Source organism: Macrobrachium nipponense, chromosome 14 (assembly GCF_015104395.2).
Source record: "Macrobrachium nipponense isolate FS-2020 chromosome 14, ASM1510439v2, whole genome shotgun sequence".
Taxonomy (NCBI): domain Eukaryota; kingdom Metazoa; phylum Arthropoda; class Malacostraca; order Decapoda; family Palaemonidae; genus Macrobrachium; species Macrobrachium nipponense.
This window is the reverse complement of record NC_087207.1, coordinates 96,294,517-96,318,972: the sequence shown is the minus strand read 5'-3', so window position 1 is coordinate 96,318,972 and position 24,456 is coordinate 96,294,517.

Sequence of the window (24,456 nt, the reverse complement as noted above, 5' to 3'; positions counted from 1 at the left end):
CAGCATCAGTTTCATGGCTGACTGCAGCTTGCCACGTTTAAGAAAAAAGTATATCTTAGTTTAACCAGACAACTGAGCTGATTAATAGCTCTCCTAGGGCTGGCCCGAAGGATTAGATATCTTTACGTGGCTAGGAACCAATTGGTCGTCTAGCAACAAGACCTACAGCTTATTGTGGGATCAGAACCACATTATATCGAGAAATTAATTTCTATCACGAGAAATAAATTTCTCTATTTCCGCGTTGGCAGAGCCGAGAATCGAACTTCAGACCACGGGACTGGTAGCCAAGTGTGAAAACCACTCGTCCAACGCGGAACTTGTAACGTTTAAAATTGCTGCTTGGAGTAGGAAGCCGAAGGCCCCTCCCCCCGGCCTCCCCCCCCAACGAGATAAAATCTGTCGGGTTTGGCAAATATTATGTATACCTGTCTGACTCCAAGGCAACTATGGGTCGTTTCAATAATAAAAACGATTTACTTCTCTGCATAAATGACTGAGAAGATTGGCCCGATTTCATGAAGTTTACTCTAAAGAAAAATTAAAACCCTCAGATATCTTATCAAAGCAATAAGGGAGAGAGAGAGAGAGAGAGAGAGAGAGAAGAGGAGAGAGAGGAGAGAGAGAGAGAGAGAGAGAGAGAGAATTAAAATGATAATCGAAATATTGTAAGATACTAAATCAGTTTGTATTCTCGTCACGTGTGTAGCCTCCAGTCGTCTCTACAGCTGTAAAATGGGATTACAGAAAGCCATTACAGGCTGAAGGAGACTTGGGAAGAGGTGGTGGCTCCGTATTTGTATTGAACAGAATACAAAATTTAGGCCTAGGGCCAAGCGCGGGGACATGTGAGGTCATTCAGCGCTGAAACGGAAATAGACAGTGAAGAGGTTTGAAAGGTGTAATAGGAGGAAAACCTCAAAGCAGTTGCATTATTGAAATGTTTTTATGGAGAGGGTAGAAAGTAGGATAAAAAGGAAGAGAATATGAACGGAGGTAAAATAAAAGGAATGAAAGGGGTTGTAGCTAGGGCCTGAAGAAACGCCGCAAAGAACCTTAAGTAATGCCTGCAGTGCTCCGCATGAGGTGGCCTGACATCATTACCATCCTACGGTTTTATCTGCAATGACATTCAGGATGGATGGGAAATTTAAATTTCATTCTTTCACGTAAGTGTATAAATAATGATTTCTTGAACGACAAGATATTTCGCTAATTCTTTCAAGTTATCTATGTAATAGCTACAGGCCATGAGTTTGAGAAATATATATGGGAACACAAACGAGAAATATATATGGGAATACAAAAGAGAAACATAATATGGGAACACAAAATATGAAGTATTACAATTATTCTTTGAAACTATTTTCGAACGTGATATATATAATGATATATGACAAAACTTTGAACCAAATATGAATGGGGAGCGAGAGAGATACGAACCCTTACATAGTACGTATTTGTAAAGCGCATACGTGTATATTTCGACGCGGGTAATACTGAATGTGTCATGGAACATTCATAAACTTAGACTATTGAGGAGGTCTTTTACAAGAAGCTTCTCTTCTGCCAAAATGAAAAACTTCGAGAGTTATGAATCTGATGAGATACAGCTTCCTTTCAGACGAACACATTTCCGTCCTCTCATTACGGCCACAGAGACTCGCTCCAAAGATACACCGAGGAACGGACTGCATGACATGAATCACCAAAGCTCCGGAAACTTCCCCAAGAAGTGTCCCAAGCCGAGATTTTTGCGATTTCAACATCCTTTCCAAGAATTCCTTTGACGCGACTGATCTACCTCTGACTACGTAAATCATTTGGATTTACGTTAAAAAATGTGTATTTTCGCATTCGTTTTTTGATACATATTCATTCCTAAATAATTTTCATTTCCCACATATCTTTTTTATGTAAAAAAGATAAATAAAAATGACAAACATTGGTATATGTTTCGAGGCAAAATTCCGGATACATTTAATGGCTTTCCTGATGTATATTGGAAAAACTGAACCATGCTACTTGGAGTCTGCTAATGTTACATCCTGAAACCTGGAAATATGACATGCCTATGAATATGTATACATACATACATACATACATACACACACACACACACACACACACATATATATATATATATATATATATATATATATATATATATATATATATATTATATATATATATATATGAATATTTATCACATTACCTTGATCCATATACATGCATTAAATGTCCCTTTGATATCCAATTCGCTCTACCTTGGAATTATTATATTTTCATATATGTTAGCCGAAAGGGAATATTTTAGTTTATAAATTATATATATATATATATATATATATATATATATATATATATATATGTGTGTGTGTGTGTGTGTGTGTGTGTGTGTGTGTGTATGTATAGTATACACATAAAACACAGACACACATTTATGTATATATATATATATATATATTATAATATATATATATAATATATATATATATATATATATAATAATACTACAGCACTGCATAACATATCTCCGGAAAAAAGTAGAAATATCTCTGTCACTTTATCTGGATTAAAACAAAAATGTTTGGACCCCTCAGGCTAAAAACGGGAAAAATGAAATATAGAATGAAAAAAAAAAACATATATACATGAAATAAAAAAAAATAGGTTATCCATAGTGAACACAGTTATGGAAGCGCATAAAAATAGAGAGTGGGTGATTTCATTGCTTTAGTTCTATGATTAGAAAATGCAGAGAAAAAGACGAAAGGATGTTCAGAATTCTGTAAAGGAATCATTTGACGTTCTTGTGGACAGTTCTATTTAGGAGCGTGGTTCTATTAACGGTAATGTCGAAAATCCGCGATCATCGAATTGAAGGCCACGAATGACCGATTCTAGTGTTACTTTGTGCATAGGGACAACATCTTTCTCGACCACAACTGTATATGCTGTAAAGTCAGCACTCAAAAACTTTTTCATAAAATCCTAGAGAATATGGACAACGGTTGTGACGTATCTGTCCGAGGTAGCTGGTCTCTAGAAACGACGAAGGGAGGAAAACAAATAGCTGATAACTCAGAGGTCCAAAGAAAAGTGGTGATTGCGAAGAGAGGGAGTTGTGTTGACAGCAAATACTGGACGAGGCTTAGACAAGCAACCTAAATCTTCTGGGACCTAGGAAAGGAAGCAATTGCCACTTTTATTTGTTTATTTCTATGTAATTGTTAATAGTGATAATCTATATCTTTTCATGAACGTAAAAGTGACCCAAGGAAGGAAGTCATTGCCACTTTTATTTGTTTACTTATTTCTACGTAATTGTTACTAAAGTAGATTCACATCAACCGTGCATTTGGTGTTTAGGCCAGTCCCTTACGAATCTCCTGATTAACTGTTGATAAGCCAGTTACAGGGCTGGAAACTCTCAATCTCTCTCGAGAGTTCACATAGGCAGGATCTAGGTTCCACCTATCCATCCCCAGGGATACTTTTGAAAGACGTATCCCTCAGGTGAGATGGAACACAGATCCTACCCATGTGAACTCTGGAGAGAGACTGAGAGTTTCCAGCCCTGTGACTGGCTTATCAACAGCCAATCAGGAGATTCGTAAGGGACTGGCCTAGACATCAGATGTACGGTTGATGTGAATCAACTATAGTGTTAATTTTTATCTTTTCTGGAAAGTAACAGTTACCTAAAAAGGGAGTAAATGCCCCTTTCATCTGTGTAATTTATCTTTAAGTAATTGTTAACAGTTTCATTTTATATCTTCTCTGGAACATAAACATGATAATTTTAGTTTGAATGTCTTATCTAGGTGGAAATGAAATGGAAAGTAAAATGAACAACTAATGGACTGAGAGTGAAATGACCTCTTGATTGGCAGTGGGGTCATTTCAGATTTTTCTTTTGGGGGTGGGGCAAAGATCTAGAAATTATTTAATAGGTGGAGGGGGGGCTGCAAGCCCCACCGGAGAAATTTTTGGAAATTTGTGTACATTTTGGAGCATTTTCAATCCATATAAGATTCACCTTGGTGTAAATTTGACTGTTATTATTATTTTATTATTATTTTATTATTATTATTATTATTATTTATTATTATTATTATTATTATTATTATTATTATTGTTGTTGTTGTTGTTGTTATTATTTCTGAGGCTAGAGGAGACAAATTAAGTCTTGGGGGTGCCCATCAGTGTTTTGAGGGGGACGAGCACCGCCCCCCCCGGCTTCCTCTCCCAGCCCAGCCACCCCCAAATGACGCCTCTATTGATTAGCGGAAGGTGACATAAACGGAAGGTTCACAAAAGCTGAAAGGGAGAGAATTCAGACGAACTGGTGGATTAATTAGAGATAAGTAAACGGAATGACTGAATTTGAGCAAACTGAAATGAATAGCAAATGAAGCTGAAATAATTGCAATTAACAGAAGGTCAACGGAAAAGACATTAGACTGAACGTGAGTGGATATTGAACAGAACAAGAAAGAGAGGCAGAGAGAAAAAAGGCTGCAATAATCACAGGGATTATGAGTGAGATGAGTATTTAAGATTGAAAGTGAATAAATATTTAAGTTGAAAGGCAGAATTAATAGAGGTTGCTAAAAAAAATCTATATAAAACAGTCGCTAAAACGAACAGAAAATTAAGCGAATGTGAAACAAGACGGAATAAAAGGACAGACGAAAGAGCAGAAGCTCCGATAAACGTGAGAGCAGAAAGAAATACAGAAGGAAAAAGGGATAAGATGAACTGAAGGTTATTTGAATGTGAAGAGAATGCAAGGTAGAAAGAAACACAAAGCGTGAAAAGGGAAATGATCATTAAGTAACACAAATACTTGGTATAAATATAGTTAAACGCGTAAGGGCTTAAAAAAAATGGAGAGGAAAATCGTGATACTGTCACTTTAGTCACATCAATCAGGCAATGAAGGGAAATAAGAAGTAAGGGTCTGGAAAACGACCTTAAACCATTCAAATAACCTTCCAAAAACATGGAAGAATTTGCGAAATAAACCCAAAAATATTCTTCTCAATGACGTCGAGGGTAAATATAAACTCTCACTGACAAAAAAAAAAAAAAAAAAATTCAACCGGAAATTCCTACGAAGAAAGGAATAGAGCCTGCAATGCTTGAAAATACCTTTGCCTTGGAAACGAAACCACAATCGCATTTGCGAATTTTCGCCCAAAATGATGGGCTCAATTCGCCTAAATGCCCAAACCAATTTGGCTTAAGAACGAGCGCTCTAAAATTTCCTCTGGAATATTCATATAGGGTCCCTGTGGCTGCTAGGGTACTCGGAGCAGAGAGGTTCCTAAATCTGGAAAAGATGCTTTCATTTGACTGAAAAACAGAAATTAGACACAAGGACTAAAGGACTGAGTCTTCCGTACCCCTGTCCAGGATGTGGAAAGGAAAGATTTGCGTTAGACTGGACCACCACGTTTGATTTTCCAGCGTTCAGTCTCTATCCACATCAGTTCTTTCACCAATTCTTTTTTCCAGAAGTGAATTAAAGCCTCTTTTTAAGAGTAGGGTTCGCTACCAGTCGAGATGAAAGAAGTCCTGGTAATGACCAATCATTTTTATAATTATAATAGCCATATCCGTTCATGCCTTCTCAGTATCAAATACATTATCATCAATTTCAGCCAATAAAAGAAAGATATTATTTGGCAGCAATATGACAAATGAACAAAAACTGACAAAACTAAATAAAGTAAACGGGAGACAGGATCAACTGAATTTCCCTAATCTGAATGTACTTTTGCTCGAATACATTTCGCTCATCAGTAATTGATCGTATTTCTGATTAAATTTCACCTCTTCCCAAAGACTTTCAGGATTAATGGATGTCAATCACCTGCCCCCTACCACCCTCTCTCTCTCTCTCTCTCTCTCTCTCTCTCTCTAGATTATGAGACGAAGCCAGGCAACAAGAGTACTGAAGCTCTCTCTCTCTCTCTCTCTCTCTCTCTAGCTTATAAGACGGAACCAGCCAACTAAAGTACTGGAGGTCTCTCTCTCTCTCTCTCTCTCTCTCTCTCTAGCTTATGAGACTAAGCCACCAAGCAGAGTACTGAAGCTCGTATGTAGTCACAGTATCATTTCCCGTTTCCAGTCTATTCGTCGTACTCCTAGCGCTCTTTTCATTAGCGCTCGTATCTCCCATTAACAGAATATATAGAATACGCGCCAAAGGCCAAAGATATCACGAGTTATTATTTGTTTCTAATAGAGGACTATGATTAGGACGCGTCCTCACCGGAGGTAGATTTCATCTCCTGAAGGTATCATTATTTCCGCCTGTCAGATGACGACAATTCTTTTTCCATTTTGTGATTACCTCGGCAGAAAGACCCAGTTATTACCTGAGCAGCTACAAAGTACTTTTGTGTTATGCTTACACGTCTTCGGGTTTCATTAATCATGGTGGATAATAGCACCCATTCTTTATCAAAACAATATTAGTAGCATTCTGGTTTCAGAGTATACGAATCTCTCTCTCTCTCTCACTCTCTCTCTCTCTCTCTCTCTCTCTATATATATATATATATATATATATATATATATATATATATATATATATATATATATATATATGATGTATATATATATATATATATATATATATATATATATATATATATATATATATATATATATATATATATATATATATATATATATATATATATATATATATGTATGTATATATATATATATATATATATATATATATATATATATATATATATATATATTGATGCTATGGTGACACCAGGGAGCTCATCCCTATTCTCAAGCTTCTTCTATTTACTGATATTTTGTCGTTGCAGACGATTCGACAAACTGTACCATTTATAAGCGACTACCGACTTACAATGTAGACATTCAACCTATTTATTTCATCGTGTGGAGAGAAAGGTCTGAACAGTGACTATTCGAAAGTTAAATGGTTATTTAGGATTTAGGAAACAAACTGTAAAACTGTAGTTACGTAGATAAAATAAATATTCAAAATACAATACAATGTGCTCAAAAATTTCTCATCTTTGCTTTTATAATTCAATAAAATCCTACATGTTTGTTAGAAAGTAAAGTACAAAAAATAAATAAAAAATAATTGAAATTTCTGAATGTATCTAAAAGTATGGAGAGAGAGAGAGAGAGAGAGAGAGAGAGAGGAAACTATTATCTTTACGAAGCATAAATTTCAACTTGGGTGATAGCTGCATATTGAAGAACGTTGCAAAACGGTTCATCAACTGCAGCTGTTGGCAAAGGCAGGCTATCAACTGCCATTCTGTCAAAACAAAAAGTTAGATGAGATTTTGTCTTGAGGACTTCGGCTTTTAACAAGAAAATGCCCTTAGAATGCAGATGGTGAAAACGGGAGACGGGAAAAGTAAATTTGGTTTCATATAAGCGCTCTGAAGGTGTAATCACGTAAGGATTATGATGCAGATTACAGACAATTGCCAGCTTAACCACTTATGAAAGGCCCAGGAGTTGGGGATCATTGAGTAAAATAAATAACATATATGTCTCTCATTTTTTAAATAGTTGTTGGAGGGTCATTAGAAATTGGTAGCAAGTAATTTTACCAGTTTTGGGTATAAGTGGTTTTGTGAGATACACTGGATCCCTAAATTATGGTACGGGAAACAAAAGTCCCTTTCTGACAAAATATCGAACAGGAAAAAATTAAATATTCATCAAAATACTTGTCGTGGAATTGTTTTAGGATGATGTAAATTTCATTCAAATTAGATAATCACTAAATCAAGAAGGTGTCAAAAGGTCACGATTGACCTCCAGCATCGCAGAAAATCAGATATACCCTTTTACGAGAAGCTCTTGCTTGTTCACACCTCGATAGGTGAACGCAAGGGAATACCAATATAAAAAACTCATTTGGGCTGTTTTTGAAATAGGTTTAGTTCGATCTGATAAACTGCGGTGGTCATGGCATTCTTTAAGATTATTTTCTTTTTAATGCGTGAAACAAAACTCTCTACTTAAGGGCCTGCATTGATAAATCAGCTAATTTGAGTAATGCCACACTTTTCATTTGGAAAATTAGAATTTCCATTTTTCCGTACAATGTTTGTTGTCGTTGAACTCTGTTTAGTTACTATCTATAGATAATTATGCATTTCCCTGTATGCCTGAAATAAAAGAAAACCTAAATAAAATAATAAATAAAAAAAATTCAATAAAAATAAATTACAACTAAAGAACTAAAAATAGATAACAATGAAAAATTAAAATAACTGTCAATAGATAATGCATTTCCCTGTCTGCTTAAAATAAAAGAAAACTAAATAGAAATAAATACATAAATATAATAGAAATAATTAACTAAAGTGAAAATAAATAACGGTAAAAAAATAAAAATGAAATAGATATAAAAGTAAGAAAATTAGGGATAACATGAAAAAAAAAAAAAAAAACATAAATCGTACCTGATATTTATGGCAGTTTTATCCGGAACCAAGGCGTTACATAGGCGAAGCTCGTCATTCTGGGAACACAAACATTTTGGAGGAGCTGCCTTCGAAAATGTTTTCTGCTCCTAATCACCAAAACGGACCTGCCTGCAAAAACAGTCACCCGAATGTCCATTAATTCCTGCTAAGGCTACGCAATTAATAAAATGAAAAACGACTTGGCGCTTCGAGGTTGGAGTCTCTTTTTATTGCATTTTTTTTTATCATACAATTCGCGCTCTGTTTTATCCACTCCAATCTAATATAACTCTTTATTCTTCGTCAATTCCTTTACTAGACAATGTCAACATTAGGGTGAGGTTTGATATTTGGGATCTTTGATAAAGATAGTGACCCCGAAATATTTTAAGCCGGTAAGTTTTTTTGTATGGCGCTTTTACGTTGAATGGAACCAGTGGTTATTCAGCAACGGGACCAACGGCTTTAAGTGACTTCCGAACCAACGTCGAGAGTGAACTTCTATCACCAGAAATACACATCTCTGACCCCTCAATGGAATGCCCGAGAATAGAACTCGCGGCCACCGAGGTGGCACGCCAACACCATACCGACCACATCACTGAGGTGCTTAACCCGGTATGTAATCACCTTTGTAAAGGCGTGTTTAGTACAAGCCCGTTGGGGATGACCGTGAAAACATAAGCAAAACACTGTAAATATCACAAAGGTAATGACATATTAGTCCTAGATAGCGATCCCCGAAAGTTGCCAGGAGTCACTATCTAGGAAAGATCCGATATTTGTAACAAATGAGAAGTTTCCTCACTCATTGATTAGAAGTTGATTATAGTGTGAAGTAACAGATTTATTTCATTATATATACTGAAAGAATCTCAATTGAGTTCCCTCCTTTCTCTTCGCACGTCTTTGCTATTCAACTGATGACCGGTTATGATTCAATTCTTTCTTGTTTGTGACAATGTGAATTCAATTATTTCCACAGATAACAAGGCTTTATCCGATCTCCAGCTTACTCGAGGCGCGTGCTAAAATCTACGGTCGATCAAATAGAGCATTGTTTCACCAACGTAAATTAAAATAAATACGCTATATTTAATCAGAAATAATTCTCCGGTACTGTTTAAAACGCACAGTATTTATTCTTTACATTTTCGTTCTAATAAATAAACCATAGAAATCCTATCTTAAAATTCCAGTGTATTTACTCCAACGCAAAACAAATTTTTCAGACATTTTTAGGCTTTTTCATAGACCTTTCCTACCCCTTCCCATAACAAAAACAACAAAAGCAACAACAACAGAAAGAACAACAGTAACAACAAAGTTTGTAGGCTTACTCCCCGAGTAAGCGAAAATCGCAATAGAAATCTTGATGTGATTCATCTCCATGGAGGTGTTAAAAGGATGGGACACAGCTTCCATTACGCAAAAATGAAATATAATATATATATATATATATATATATATATATATATATATGTGTATATATATATGATATATATATATAAATATATATATATATATATATATATATATATGTACATATCTCTTGCCATTTTGTTAACAAAATTGCAGTACATTTAATCAACACTCTCCGAGCACCCAACAGAGAGAAAGAGAGAGAGAGAGAGAGAGAGAGAGAGAGAGAGAGAGAGAGAGAGAGAATGATTTTACTGGAACTAATACACATTTACAGAAAATTCACCAATAACATTATTAAGGTGCTACTGAGGCTAGAGCTGGACTGAAGAACAATTGACGAATCTAAAATAAAATTCTTCGAAAATCAAAAAGTTAAGCAACACTGATATCCTTTAACGTAATTCATCCTTACTGATACGAAAATAACAAAATTCAGAGAGCAAGCCTCCCTCTTCTAGCAAAGAAGAGAGAAATATACAGAGGACACTTCAGACTAGGTTAATCAAGATGGAGGTCATCGACATAAAGCGAATTATTCCGGTCAGGTGGAAGGAAGGCTTTGGTAATGTTGGCTGTCCCCACCTGGTGCGGCGTTGATGGGTCTTTTCAGTTTCCAACTTTTGTATGTTGTTTGAGCTTTGACAACTGCTGCCTTCATGCTCTGCCTCTCTTTAATTTTGCTTCTCAGTGGAGAGTGAGAGAGGAGGGAGGTGTTGGTGGCGAGACTGAAAGAGAGACTTTCATCATTATTGACATAAACAAATCAGCTGTTGTATTATGTTTAAATTCTATCTTTATTTGTTTATATATTCTGAATATTCTTACTATATCTCTCCACTGTAAATATGTTATTGCACTTGGTAACAAGCACCGATACTAGGTACTATGAGGATTGTTTGTAGTGACTGCGTACAAGTGAGGAATAATAATAATATAATAATAATAATAATAATAATAATAATAACTAATAATAATAATAATAATAATAATAATAATAATAATAATAATAATAATAATAATTACCGCTGAGAATCCAAAGGGTCATTTTTTAAATATTTGAATTATTAAAGACTTCAAAGATAAGTGGAACATTTTCAGACATTACGATAGAAATAATAATAATAATAATAATAATAATAATAATAATAATAATAATAATATAATAATAATAATAATAATAATAATAATAATTACCTTTGAGAATCCAAAGGGTCTTTTTGTAAAATATTTGAATTGTCAAAGACTCAAGACAAGTGAACATTTTCCGATAATAATAATAATAATAATAATAATATTAATAATAATAATAATAATAATAATAATAACTAATAATAATAATAATAATAATAATAACTGATGGGGATACCAACACCACCAGCACAACCAACCCAACAGAAACCAAAACAGCAACCTCCTTGGAAAAGGCGCCTGGAAAAGCAAATCATGGTGATGAGATCTGACTTGAGTAAACTGAAAGAGATGGCAGAAAAAAGGCTAAGAAGCAAGAAAACAAGGGAGGAACTCAACGAGAAATACAAAGTACAAGAGAGGGGACTAAAACAACACAATAGAAGTGTAAACAGAGGCTTAAGGCCAAAGCACATAAGATCCAACGGTACATGAACAGGAATAAGGGATACCAACAGAACAAACTATTCGGAACCAACCAGAAAAGACTATACAGCCAACTAAGAGGGGAAGACAACACCCAGAAATTCCTGAAGCCGAACCAAGTAAGAGACTCTGGGCATATGGAGCAATCCGGTATCACACAACAAACATGCAACATGGCTCCAGGAAGTCAAGGAAGAAGAAACAGGGAGAATAAAACAAAGATTCACAGAGATCACGACAGACACAGTCAGACCACCAACTAAAGAAAATGCCAAACTGGAAAGCCCCAGGTCCCGATGAAGTCCATGGATACTGGCTCAAAACTTCAAGGCCCTACACCCACGAATAGCAGAACAACTCCAGCATTGTATCTCAAATCACCAAGCACCCAAATGGATGACCACAGGAAGAACATCCTTAGTACAAAAAGACAAGAGTAAGGGAAATATAGCCAGTAACTACAGGCCTATCACCTGTCTACCAATAATGTGGAAGTTACTAACAGGTATCATCAGTGAAAGGCTATACAACTACCTAGAGGAGACAAACACCATCCCCACCAACAGAAAGGCTGCGGAGGAAGTGTAGGGGCACAAAAGACCAGCTCCTGATAGACAAAAATGGTAATGAAGAACAGTAGGAGAAGGAAACCAACCTAAGCATGGCATGGATAGACTATAAGAAAGCCTTCGACATGATACCACACACATGGCTAATAGAATGCCTGAAAATATATGGGGCAGAGGAAAACACCATCAGCTTCCTCAAAATACAATGCGCAACTGGAATACAATACTTACAAGCTCTGGAATAAGACTAGCAGAGGTTAATATCATGAGAGGGATCTTCCAGGGCGACTCACTGTCCCCACCCTAAAACTCTTCGTAGTACGCCATTGATTCCCATGACAAAAGTACTACAGAAGATGGATGCCGGGTACCAACTCAAGAAAAGAGGCAACAGAATCAACCATCTGATGTTCATGGACGACATCAAGCTGTATGGTAAGAGCATCAAGGAAATAGATACCCTAATCCAGACTGTAAGGATTGTATCTGGGGACATCAGGATGGAGTTTGGAATAGAAAAAATGCGCCTTAGTAACATCACAAAAAGGCAAAGTAACGAGAACTGAAGGGATAAAGCTACCAGATGGGAGCAACATCAAACACATAGATGAGACAGATACAAATACCTGGGAATAATGGAAGGAGGGGATATAAAACACCAAGAGATGAAGGACACGATCAGGAAAGAATATATGCAGAGACTCAAGGCGATACTCAAGTCAAAACTCAACGCCGGAAATATTGATAAAAGCCATAAACACATGGGCAGTGCCAGTAATCAGATACAGCGCAGAATAGTGGAATGGACGAAGGCAGAACTCCGCAGCATAGATCAGAAAACCAGGAAACATATGACAATACACAAAGCACTACACCCAAGAGCAAATACGGACAGACTATACATAACACGAAAGGAAGGAGGGAGAGGACTACTAAGTATAGAGGACTGCGTAAACATCGAGAACAGAGCACTGGGGCAATATACTGAAAACCAGTGAAGACGAGTGGCTAAAGAGTGGGCATGGGAAGAAGGACTGATAAAAGTAGACGAAGACCCAGAAATATACAGAGACAGGAGAAAGACAGACAGAACAGAGGACTGGCACAACAAACCAATGCACGGACAATACATGAGACAGACTAAAGAACTAGCCAGCGATGACAATTGGCAATGGCTACAGAGGGGAGAGCTAAAGAAGGAAACTGAAGGAATGATAACAGCGGCACAAGATCAGGCCCTAAGAACCAGGTTATGTTCAAAGAACGATAGTACGGAAATAACATCTCTCCCATATGTAGGAAGTGCAATACGAAAAATGAAACCATAAACCATAAACCACATAGCAAGTGAATGCCCGGCACTTGCACAGAACAGTACAAAAAGAGCATGATTCAGTAGCAAAAGCCCTCCACTGGAGCCCTGTTGCAGAAGAAACATCAGCTACCTTATGCAGTATAAGTGGTACGAAAGAGCACCAACCTGAAGGAGTGATAGAAAACGATCAGGCAAAGATCCTCTGGGACTATGGTATCAGAACGGATAGGGTGATACGTGCAAAACAGACCAGGACGTGACGTTGATTGACAAAGTCAAGAAGAAAGTATCACTCATTGATGTCGCAATACCATGGGACACCAGAGTTGAAGAGAAAGAGAGGGAAAAAATGGATAAGTATCAAGATCTGAAAATAGAAATAAGAAGGATATGGGATATGCAGTGGAAATCGTACCATAATCATAGGAGCACTAGGCACGATCCCAAGATCCCTGAAAAGGAATCTAGAAAAACTAGAGGCTGAAGTAGCTCCAGGACTCAGCAGAGAGTGTCATCCTAGAAACGGCACACATAGTAAGAAAAGTGATGACTTTCCTAAGGAGGCCAGGATGCAAACCGGAACCCCACACTATAAATACCACCCAGTCGAATTGGAGGACTGTGATAAAGCAAAAAAATAATAATAATAATATTAATACGTAAGGGTAGGGGCGAATAAAAAAAAAATAGGAACTAAGAATTGCGGCTTCCAGGAAGCAAGAAGGTCCCAAACTCCTCAAGTCCAAACGAACTTGAAAAAAGGGGAAAGAAGTAAGCACTTGGAGGCTATATCTTTACTCTAAAAGAGTCTCTTAATTATTAGAGCCTAACTTTAATTAGTTCAGGCAATTAAACTGAGCAAGGACTCCTACTCCCGCCTACTCCCTTTATCTCGGCACTCAAGGATAGTCGGTTCCTTGAGGAGGAGGACCCATCTCTCTCTCTATCTCTCGCTCTCTCTCTCTCTCTCTCTCCTCCTGTGTGTGTGTGTGTGTCCAGTGACGAATACCCTCTTCACCTGGGTATCAGGTGGTGAAGTGAAATTTTATCTCTACTTAGATCGCACTATTTCCAAAATTATCATTTTCCTTCTCGAAATCAAAAGGAAAATGACAACAGAAGCAGATGATTGATAGCAAGATAATGGAGCGCCTTGTCTCAGAAAACACACACACACACACACACAAATAAATAAATAGTATATATTATAGGTATAAGATACGTGAGATATATCATTATAGTATATATTAGTATATAGATATGTTACATATATAATATTATATATACATAAGTAATATGGCTATATATACGCGTATTACACTACACAACACATATCGCTATACTGTATGTGTTTGTGGATAAACAGTTTATGGTCATACTATATATAATATCTCCACGATATATATATATATATATATAGATATTATATATAGATAGATATATAATATAATATTAGATAGATATATAAATATATTAATTAAGAGTATATAGTATTTAGATAATACATTATATATATTAATATATATATATATATATTGTATATTATATATCATATTATATAATATATATATTATATATAGTATTTATTCATATCAGGTAATATATAGATGTATATACCATATATATATATATTATATTATACTATAAATATTATTACGACATTATAAATAAATATATATATACTACATGTCCTAGATATATATTTTTATGTCTATAGCTATATCATATATATATATATATATATATATATATATATATATATATATATATATATATATATACATAAATATATATATATATATAAATATATATATATATATATATATATATATATATACATATATAAAATATATATATATATATATATATATATATATATATATATATATATATATATATAACTTTATGATTACGAAATAGGAAAGCGTAAACGGCACATACCAACTTTTGATAACATTTCTATACCTAGTTTATTCAGAATATTCTCGAGGAAGTTTCACTAACATTCACCTTTCATTCCAACATTTCCCGCGTCGTCTAAACTCACTCGGGTTCCTATCTCTCTCTCTCTCTCTCTCTCTCTCTCTCCTCTCTCGCTCTCTCTCTCTCTCTCTCACACACACACGCACATATATATTCATGTAGAAATCCTGTTTTCCAGCGATTGAGGCAAATTCTCTCATCCCATAAGAGAACAGCCATTGAGATGCTAACTTTCTGCTACACCTTTGCTATACATTGATCACTACATCGCTGCTAATATTTCATTGTAAGCGTTACCGCACCACTCTGTGTATGGCTAAACTATTACATTTCGATGTTGTAGTATTATACAACGAATGTTACGTCAGAGACTACGAAACGCCAGTTATCAGATATCCTTACTTAGTATTATGATAGAAAACAAGGCATACTCCGACCTCCTGCTTACTCGGAACGGGTGGTAAAATATACGGTCAAAAAGAGCGTTTTTTCACCTACGAAAATAAAAATAAATACGCTATATTTTATTTTTAACAATTATTCTGTACTGTTTAAATGCCCAGTAATTATTTTTTACATTTTCATTCTAACAAATAAATCGTAAATATCCCATCCAAAAATTCCTGTATCTTTAACTCAACGCGAAGCACATTTTAAAGACCTTTTTAGGCTCTTCCATAGACCTATAATAGCCACCCAACAAGAACAACAACAGCAAAAAAAAAAAAAAAAAAAAAAAAAAAAAAAAGTACTTTGAAGTTTACTCTCACACTGCTCCTCCTGGAATGACACACACAGTGAGTTGGAGCGCGCCGCCCAGGGCCTCGTCGACAACGGACACACCAATCGTACTGTTGATGAATCTATAAGGAAAAATATGGAAGCCTGGTACCACCAGGAACCCCGCCCGATGTTGCAGAGCCCATCAAGCTGTTCTACAAGGGACACTTCCACCGGAGGTACAAGGAGGACGAACAAGCCCTCAAAAAGATCATCGACGAAAACGTCAGCCCCGCCGACCCAGACAAAAAATAATAAGTTAATTATCTATTATAAAACGAAGAAGACGAGCAGCCTGGTGATGAGAAACAACCCTTCGGCGCCCCTGCAGGATCCCTTGAAGAAGACGAGTGTGGTCTACCGTTACACATGCCCCGTCCGAGGATGCCTCGGCAAATACGTCGGTATGACCTCCATGCGTTTCTCCAAACGAATCTCCTGCCACGCTCAAGAAGGAGCCATCTTCAACCACGCCAGGACTGCTCATAACACACGGATAAAGAGAAATGATATTATTCCTAATATCGAAATAATAGACCAGACAACGGATCCCCGACGTCTGCGCCTCCTAGAAGCCCTCCATATAGGCAAGGAGAAACCAAATCTTAACATCACCCAAGAAACGTTTCTCCTTCCCACCGCCGCCCGGAGAGCAGCGAACGACCCCCCGACAATACCAGATAATCAGGAGCCCCCACGGGATGACAGGATTCCTGCTACGGACGGAATTCCTGTCGTTCATCCCCAGGCACACTACTGTGGCGCTCGCACGAGAGAATCCCCGAGACCTTCAAGGCGAGATCCACGACTTCGTCCAAGACCGGCCCGACCAATGAGAATGCAACTCTAGGTCCGAGCCGCTATAAATACCGCCCCACAGACTTTCTTGCTACAGTCTCTTCAAACGACTCGTCCGAGGATGACCTGCGAGAAGGTCGAAACGTTACGTAATACCAGATATACCAGCTATACCAGCACCAATACCAGCCCTTAAACTGAAGACGAACCCGGCCCCGAACTGAACTACGCCTACGGAATAATACCAGCACTGACGACGACCCCTGCTTGACCTGGACCTGATATCCTGTTCCAATAAAAGATTACCTTTAGCATTTATGATTTTTGAAAATTCCCAATATGAATATTGGTCAGTTACTCAGAAACATCGCTGAGCCTGAGAAGCGAATTGTAAGGAAAATAGAAAAAACAATATATAAAATCAACTCGCTTAATTCTGCCATTCTTTTTAACAGTATTATTATTATTATCATTATTTTTCATAGAAAGCTCATGATCACACGAGTCGATAAAATATAACGCTGAAAGCTTCCGATGACCTGCTTTGTATTTTAAATAACAAGAAAAAACAGACATTTTATTGTGGATTTACTTTTCCATTATTATTATTATTAATATTATTATTATTATATTATTATTATTATTATTATTATTATTATTATTATTATTCCCAAGATGAATAAAAGTGCACATCGCTCATTTGCCAGAATGGTGACGGCTCAAAAAATGATTTTTTGATTTATTAATATAATTAGATATCCTGTTAATTGTTCCATATTGTAATAAAAAGTCTTATTCGTATTTGTAGTACTAAACACTTAGTAAAACAATCATCTTAATATCGATGGACTAGAGAGCTTTAAACATAAAATTGCTTATTCTCAAAAATGGCTTTTTTTGAGTCATGTCACTCTTCTAGCAAATAAGGGACGTCTAAAGCGGGCACCATTTCAGTACAAAAACTAAGACAATAACGAAAGGAAAGTCGGTCAAACTTCAAATGTGTTAATGTGACGTGAGCTGAAATAACGCAGCCATTTCCGATAACGACAGCCGTGAATAAAACGAAGAAGAATTACTCCGGAGAGAGAGAGAGAGAGGATATCGCCTTGGGGGGAAGATTAATTTTCTCTGGGTTAAGGATCGCAAGATTTAAGTAATCGCTGCAGCTGAGCTTGTTGTTGCTTTTATACTCTTTCGGGGCTGGTTGCAGTCATCGCAGCCCTTTATCATTATTATTATTATTATTATTATTATTATTATTATTATTTGGGAAAAAACCCCTATCACGAGGGTATATATAATGTTCTAAGGAGTCCACAGTAATGAAAAAAAAAATGTTAAGAGTTCGTGTATAATTTAAAAACAATTTATAAAGCTAGTGAACTCTTAGAACTTCATCATTATCATTATTATTGTTATTATTATTGCTGCATCGGCTGCATTTATTTATATAGTTTTCTCCATCTTTCTAACAACTGAAAGGCAGAAAACATTCTATATAAATTGAGTTCAGCAGAGGGAGCAATAACATTCAACACTGGTTTAACTACATTATATTATTATATTATATTATTATTATTATTATTATTATTATTATATTATTATTATTATTATTATTGCTGTATCGGCTGCATTTATTTATATAGAGTTTTCTCTATCTTTCTAATAACTGAAAGATAGAGAAAACTCTATATAAACTGAATGCAGATGATGCAGCAATAACATTCAACACTTACCATATTTGAAAGTGTTTATTATTAATATTATTATTAATAAAATATAACTTTGTTCTACGGCATTTAATTTTCACATGTAGTCTGTGTGTGTCTTATAACCACCTTCTCCTCAATATGTAGATGGTAAACCAGGTTTCCAATATCAAATGTAAAGAATAACATTCAACACTGGTTTACTACATTATTATTTTTATTATTATTATTATTATTATTATTATTATTATTATTATTATTATATTATTATTTATTATTATTATTATTATATTATTATTATTATTGCTGTATCGGCGGCTGCATTTATTTATTTATAGAGTTTTCTCTATCTTTCTAATAACTGAAAGATAGAGAAAACTCTATATAAACTGAATGCAGATGATGCAGCAATAACATTCAACATTACATATTTGAAAGTGTTTATTATTAATATTATTATTAATAAATATAACTTTTGTTTCTACGGCATTTAATTTTCACATGTAGTCTGTGTGTGTCTTATAACCACCTTCTCTTCAATATGTAGATGGTAAACCAGGTTTCCAATATCAAATGTAAAGAACATTACCCACCGCCAGACTGAAAATGGCCACGTGCTCATTCTACTGATGGATGAATACGAATGCATATATAAATACTAATAAGGCTCTTGCAATCTGACCACATAACAGAAGCGAGAGCAATTTAATTAATCTTGTGTGGTGCAAAGAAAGAGCACTTTTGCCAAAAGATACCATCTCGGTGCGGTAGGAGATTGAGTAACAATTAAAACATAACATGCAGATAGTTAGATAAATAGACTTATGACAGACGTGATAACAAAACCAGATTGGTGATGTGCATAAGAAGGTGGCAGTTGGTAAGAAATCTCTCAGAAAGAAATGGGAAGCAGAGCGAATAAAAATGATATGAAAGGAAAAAAAATGTGCCGAAGTTTGCTTTCAGCCACTGTCAGGCAGTGGCATGTCCTGTAGCATTGCCAAACGCACGATGATGGCTAACTTTAATTTTGAATCAAATAAAGACAACTGAGGCTAAAGTGCTGCAATCTTGTATGTTTGATGATTGGAGTATCGATGATCAACATACAAATATACAGCCCTCTAGTCTCGGTAGTTTTTAAGATCTGAGGAAGGACAGGGTTTTTAAAAAGACAAATGTAGTCTAACCTTTTCTATTTCCTTACATCGAAAGCATTCTCTCTCTCTCTCTCTCTCTCTCTCTCTCTCTCTCTCTCTCTCTCTCTCCTCTCTCTCTCTATCCTCTCTCTCTCTCTCTCCTCTCTCTCGCTATTCTCCCCTTTTTGAGTGAAAATGTGCCCGAATGGCCTCTCAAAGGATGTGACTTATGAAGCCTCGTTCTTCTTCCCTGAGACGCTGAAGCGAACCATAAAGTGAATAAAAAGCCACATAAACGTAGTTTGTTCCTGAGAGGGTTTGATGGCTCAGGAAACTTCCTCGATGGTAACTGAGACGTTGCATCTTTGTGATGTCCAATTTAGTCTAGTTTCCACATTATATAGATCGTATGACAGCAATACAAATGAGACACTTTGCTTTCTAAATCATATCTTCCATTATTAAAAGGCTTTGTCAAAATATCCTCAACCCATTCCATATAAGTGAAAGTCAGTGTCACCTTTACTGGTGTTAGTCTTATATCAACAGAAGTTAACTTCTTAAATAAGGTGCAAAGGGTCTCTTCAAGTGCAAACTGATTTGCATTCCTATTTGTTCTGTTCTAATTCTGGAGTGAGGAAAAAAAACGTCGAAGTCAGGATTTTAATGCAAATGAACATGAATACCTTTACTGCAAACAGTATCAAGTTAATGAAAGTAATCCAATATGCAGAACTTATCTCTCCCCCACCTTCTCTGCCTATTTGTTAGTCTGTCAGGCTGTCTGTCTGTCTGACAGTCAGTCAGTCAGTCTGGCTGTCAGTTTGTCTGTCAGGCTTTCAGTCTAAATGTCAGGCTCTCAGACTGTCTATCTGTCAGGCTGACAGTATGCCTGTCAGTCTGGCTGTCAGCCAATTTGTCAGTCTGCCTGCCAGTTTGTCTGTCAGGCTGTCAGTCTAAATGTCAGGCTCTCAGACTGTCTATCTGTCAGGCTGACAGTATGCCTGTCAGTCAATCTGTCAGTCTGCCTGCCAGTTTGTCCGTCAGGTTGTCAGTCTGACTGTCAGGCTATCAGACTGTCTATCTGTCAGGCTGACAGTATGACTGCCAGTCAGTATATCAGGTTGTCTGCCTGTTTGTCAATCAGTATGTCAGTTTGTCTATCATTCTGTCTGTCAGGGTGTCAGTCCATCTGTCAGTCAGGCTGTCATCTGTCTGACTGTCAGTCGGAAATGGAATCGCCACCACTGACTAATCACCGCCATTGCCTCTCTCTAGTCCAGACGAATGCTCACACATTACCCGGGGACATTGTGGCTCAGGAGGACCTCATGAAGTATTTGCTCAGGTGATAACTCGAGTATTTACTCGGCTTTGGAGGAGAATTTAGTCAAACACCAGAGTGAAGCCGGTCTATGAGTTTAATGGCCTTCGTCAGAAGACGAAGGACGTTATTATTATACCACTGAAATGATTATTAGAAGTTTCTATTTTCTTTATTTAAAGGTTTCATGCTGCTCTAATTGTAATTCTAGTGTTTTAATGCATATTAGTATCGTGACATCTGTACCCTGTTGTTTGATGATTTAATTAACTAAGATATGATGACGACAGTTAGTTTCCAGAACTTTGCGAGGGTGATTGAGACCATCACTAGCAAAAATAAAATAAAATAAAATAAAATAAAAATAAAATTTAAAAAAGGAAAAATAGGTATATAAAAAGAGATGTTTCAAGAAGCCCAAATCAAAGTACCTTTTGAAAGAAGATCGACAAAGAAATAGGGAGAAACGAAATCCTTCAGCGGAGTGTGAAATTGAAATCTTACTCTTCCTCTGGTCATTGATTAGAGGAAAATTACATTTATATATATATTATATATATATATATATATATATATATATATATATATATATATATATATATATATATATATTATATATATATATATATATATAATACATACATATATATATATATATATATATATATATTATACATACATATATATATATATATATATATATATATATATATATATATATATATATATATATATATATATATAGATATATATATATATATATATATATATATATATGTATGTATGCACACATTTCATTAACATATCAGGAAAGAAATTGGTCACGCCTACGTTCGATTTTAGAAAAGGATTGTTCTTCAAATGATAATATCACTTTACATAAAAAACCGCCCACAGGAACAGAGCACTGGAGCAATGGAGGACCATAATTAACCAGAGGTAATATACAGATGTAGACAATATTTCTACCCACATGGGAATAATACTAATAGCTATATTATTATTACTGCAGATGACAAGAACGAAGGGCTATTTCGTAATAGCAGTAATATCTACGATACCATCAATAACAACAATAATAATAATATCAAAATAATAATTCACATAAAGGAAGACTAATTACAACGAAAACAGCAGCAGTGAACTGCTGTGAAATTTCCACTTGGACTTCACAGAGCTTTATAAAATACTCACGTTGATTCTTTTCCTATAATAACCAGACTGACAGATCGACCTTTCCTTCACCCAAACCGCTTAATTACCGAAAGCAATTAACAATCTAGCTTCCTCGTTCGACCAGAAATCTGACTTCACGTTCTTGACGTTTCTATTGTTGGTGCGTTAATTTAACTGCAACCGAGACTCAGTCATTATAATCCTATTTAAACTATAGTTTGGTTCTCCAAGAGATTAAGGATTTCATAAGAGTTCTTTCGATCCTAGATTGTACAGTTATGCTCGTACGTGTTGCTACGTGAGTGCACAGGAATGAGATGGAATACTATAGAATTCAGGCCTAAGGCCAAACGTTGGGACCAATGAGGTCATTCAGTGCTGGAAGGGAAATTGAGGACAGAAAGGGTTGAAAGGTGTAACAGGAGAAAAACTTCGAAATTGCACTATGAAACAGTTGTTAGGAGAGGGTAGAAAGTAACGTGTAGGAAAGAATATGAGCGGAGATGCAGTAAAAGGATTTAAAGGTGTTACCGATAGTGGCCTGAAGGGACGATGCAAAGAACCTTGAGTAATGCCTACAGTGCACCGCAAGAAGTGCACTGACGACATTACCCCCCAACTCTACTTGAATATAAGATTTCTTTCAAAATTCTCTAACTGGTAACCTAACATGCATCGTATTATCTCTTATTTCAATGTAAAATCACATTTGTTCTATAAAATAAGGTCGGAGTATGTTCCATACGCGTAGAATCTATCACGTATCAAAACTGACAGAAAAGGTCCCTTATCACCAAATTAAGGGAAAACGGTGACGAAAAAATATTAAAAACTTTCGTTCACTCAGCCCCGAGGCGCTCGACGAAAAACATCTTAAACCAATGAAGCACAATACATTCAATACGAAAGCCTTCAATGCACAAATAAAATATGAAAAAAGAGCCATAAATCGAAAGTAACTTATTAGTTCTAAATCCTTACTTGTACTTCTTAAAATTCATAAAAAAAAATACTTCTTACTAGAATAGAGACATATACGAGAACTACTGTAACACTGAATATGACCAAAGTAGTAGTGTCTCTCTCTCTCTCTCTCTCTCTCTCTCTCTCTCTCTCTCTCTCTCTCTCTCTCGTTATTAGCCTGCTACTCTTATTTGACCTGGTTTGCTTGGAATCATTATTTTTAACGTTCCTGAGTGGTTCTTCGCCAGACCTGCTTAAACAGGGATTCCTTTTTACCAATCATCGTGTAGGTACCAAAATATATAGTTTGTTCCAGAGCCATTGAAATGAGAGAAGTCGCTCTAATTATCAGCCAAGCTAACTATGACTGAAGAGTTTGGCAATTAAGGTTGACAGGTTTTGATATTTGAGTTTTGCATGGACACACACACATATATATATATATATATATATATATATATATATATATATATATATATATATATATATATATATATATATATATATATATATATATACACAAATATATAATAAGTACATAGACATATCAACACACACACATACACACCCACACACACACACACACACACACACACACACACACACACATATATATATATATATATATATATATATATTATATATATATATATATATATGTGTGTGTGTGTGTGTGTGTGTGTGTGTGTGTGTGGGTGTTGATATGTCTATGTACTTATTATATAATTGTGTGTATATATTTATATATATATATATATATATATATATATATATATATATATATATATATTATATATATATATATATATATATATATATGTGTGTGTGTGTGTGTGTGTGTGTTGTGTGTGTGTGTGTCCAATGAAACTCAAATATCAAAACCTGTCATATATATATATATATAGATATATATATATATATTATATATATATATATATATATATATATTATATATATATGTGTGTGTGTGTGTTGTGTGTGGTGTGTGTGTGTGTGTGTGTGTATCTAATAGGTTATCCCGGAATTTCCTCCTTCTAGAAATAATTTGACCCCCTATTCCAGATTGTGAGATGCAAGATGTTTTAATTAAAAAAAAGTTAATGCAATTTCGGTGGGTTTAATTAGCAGATTCTTCTTCTGGATTTTTGGAGCTGACGTTGTTTCTTCTT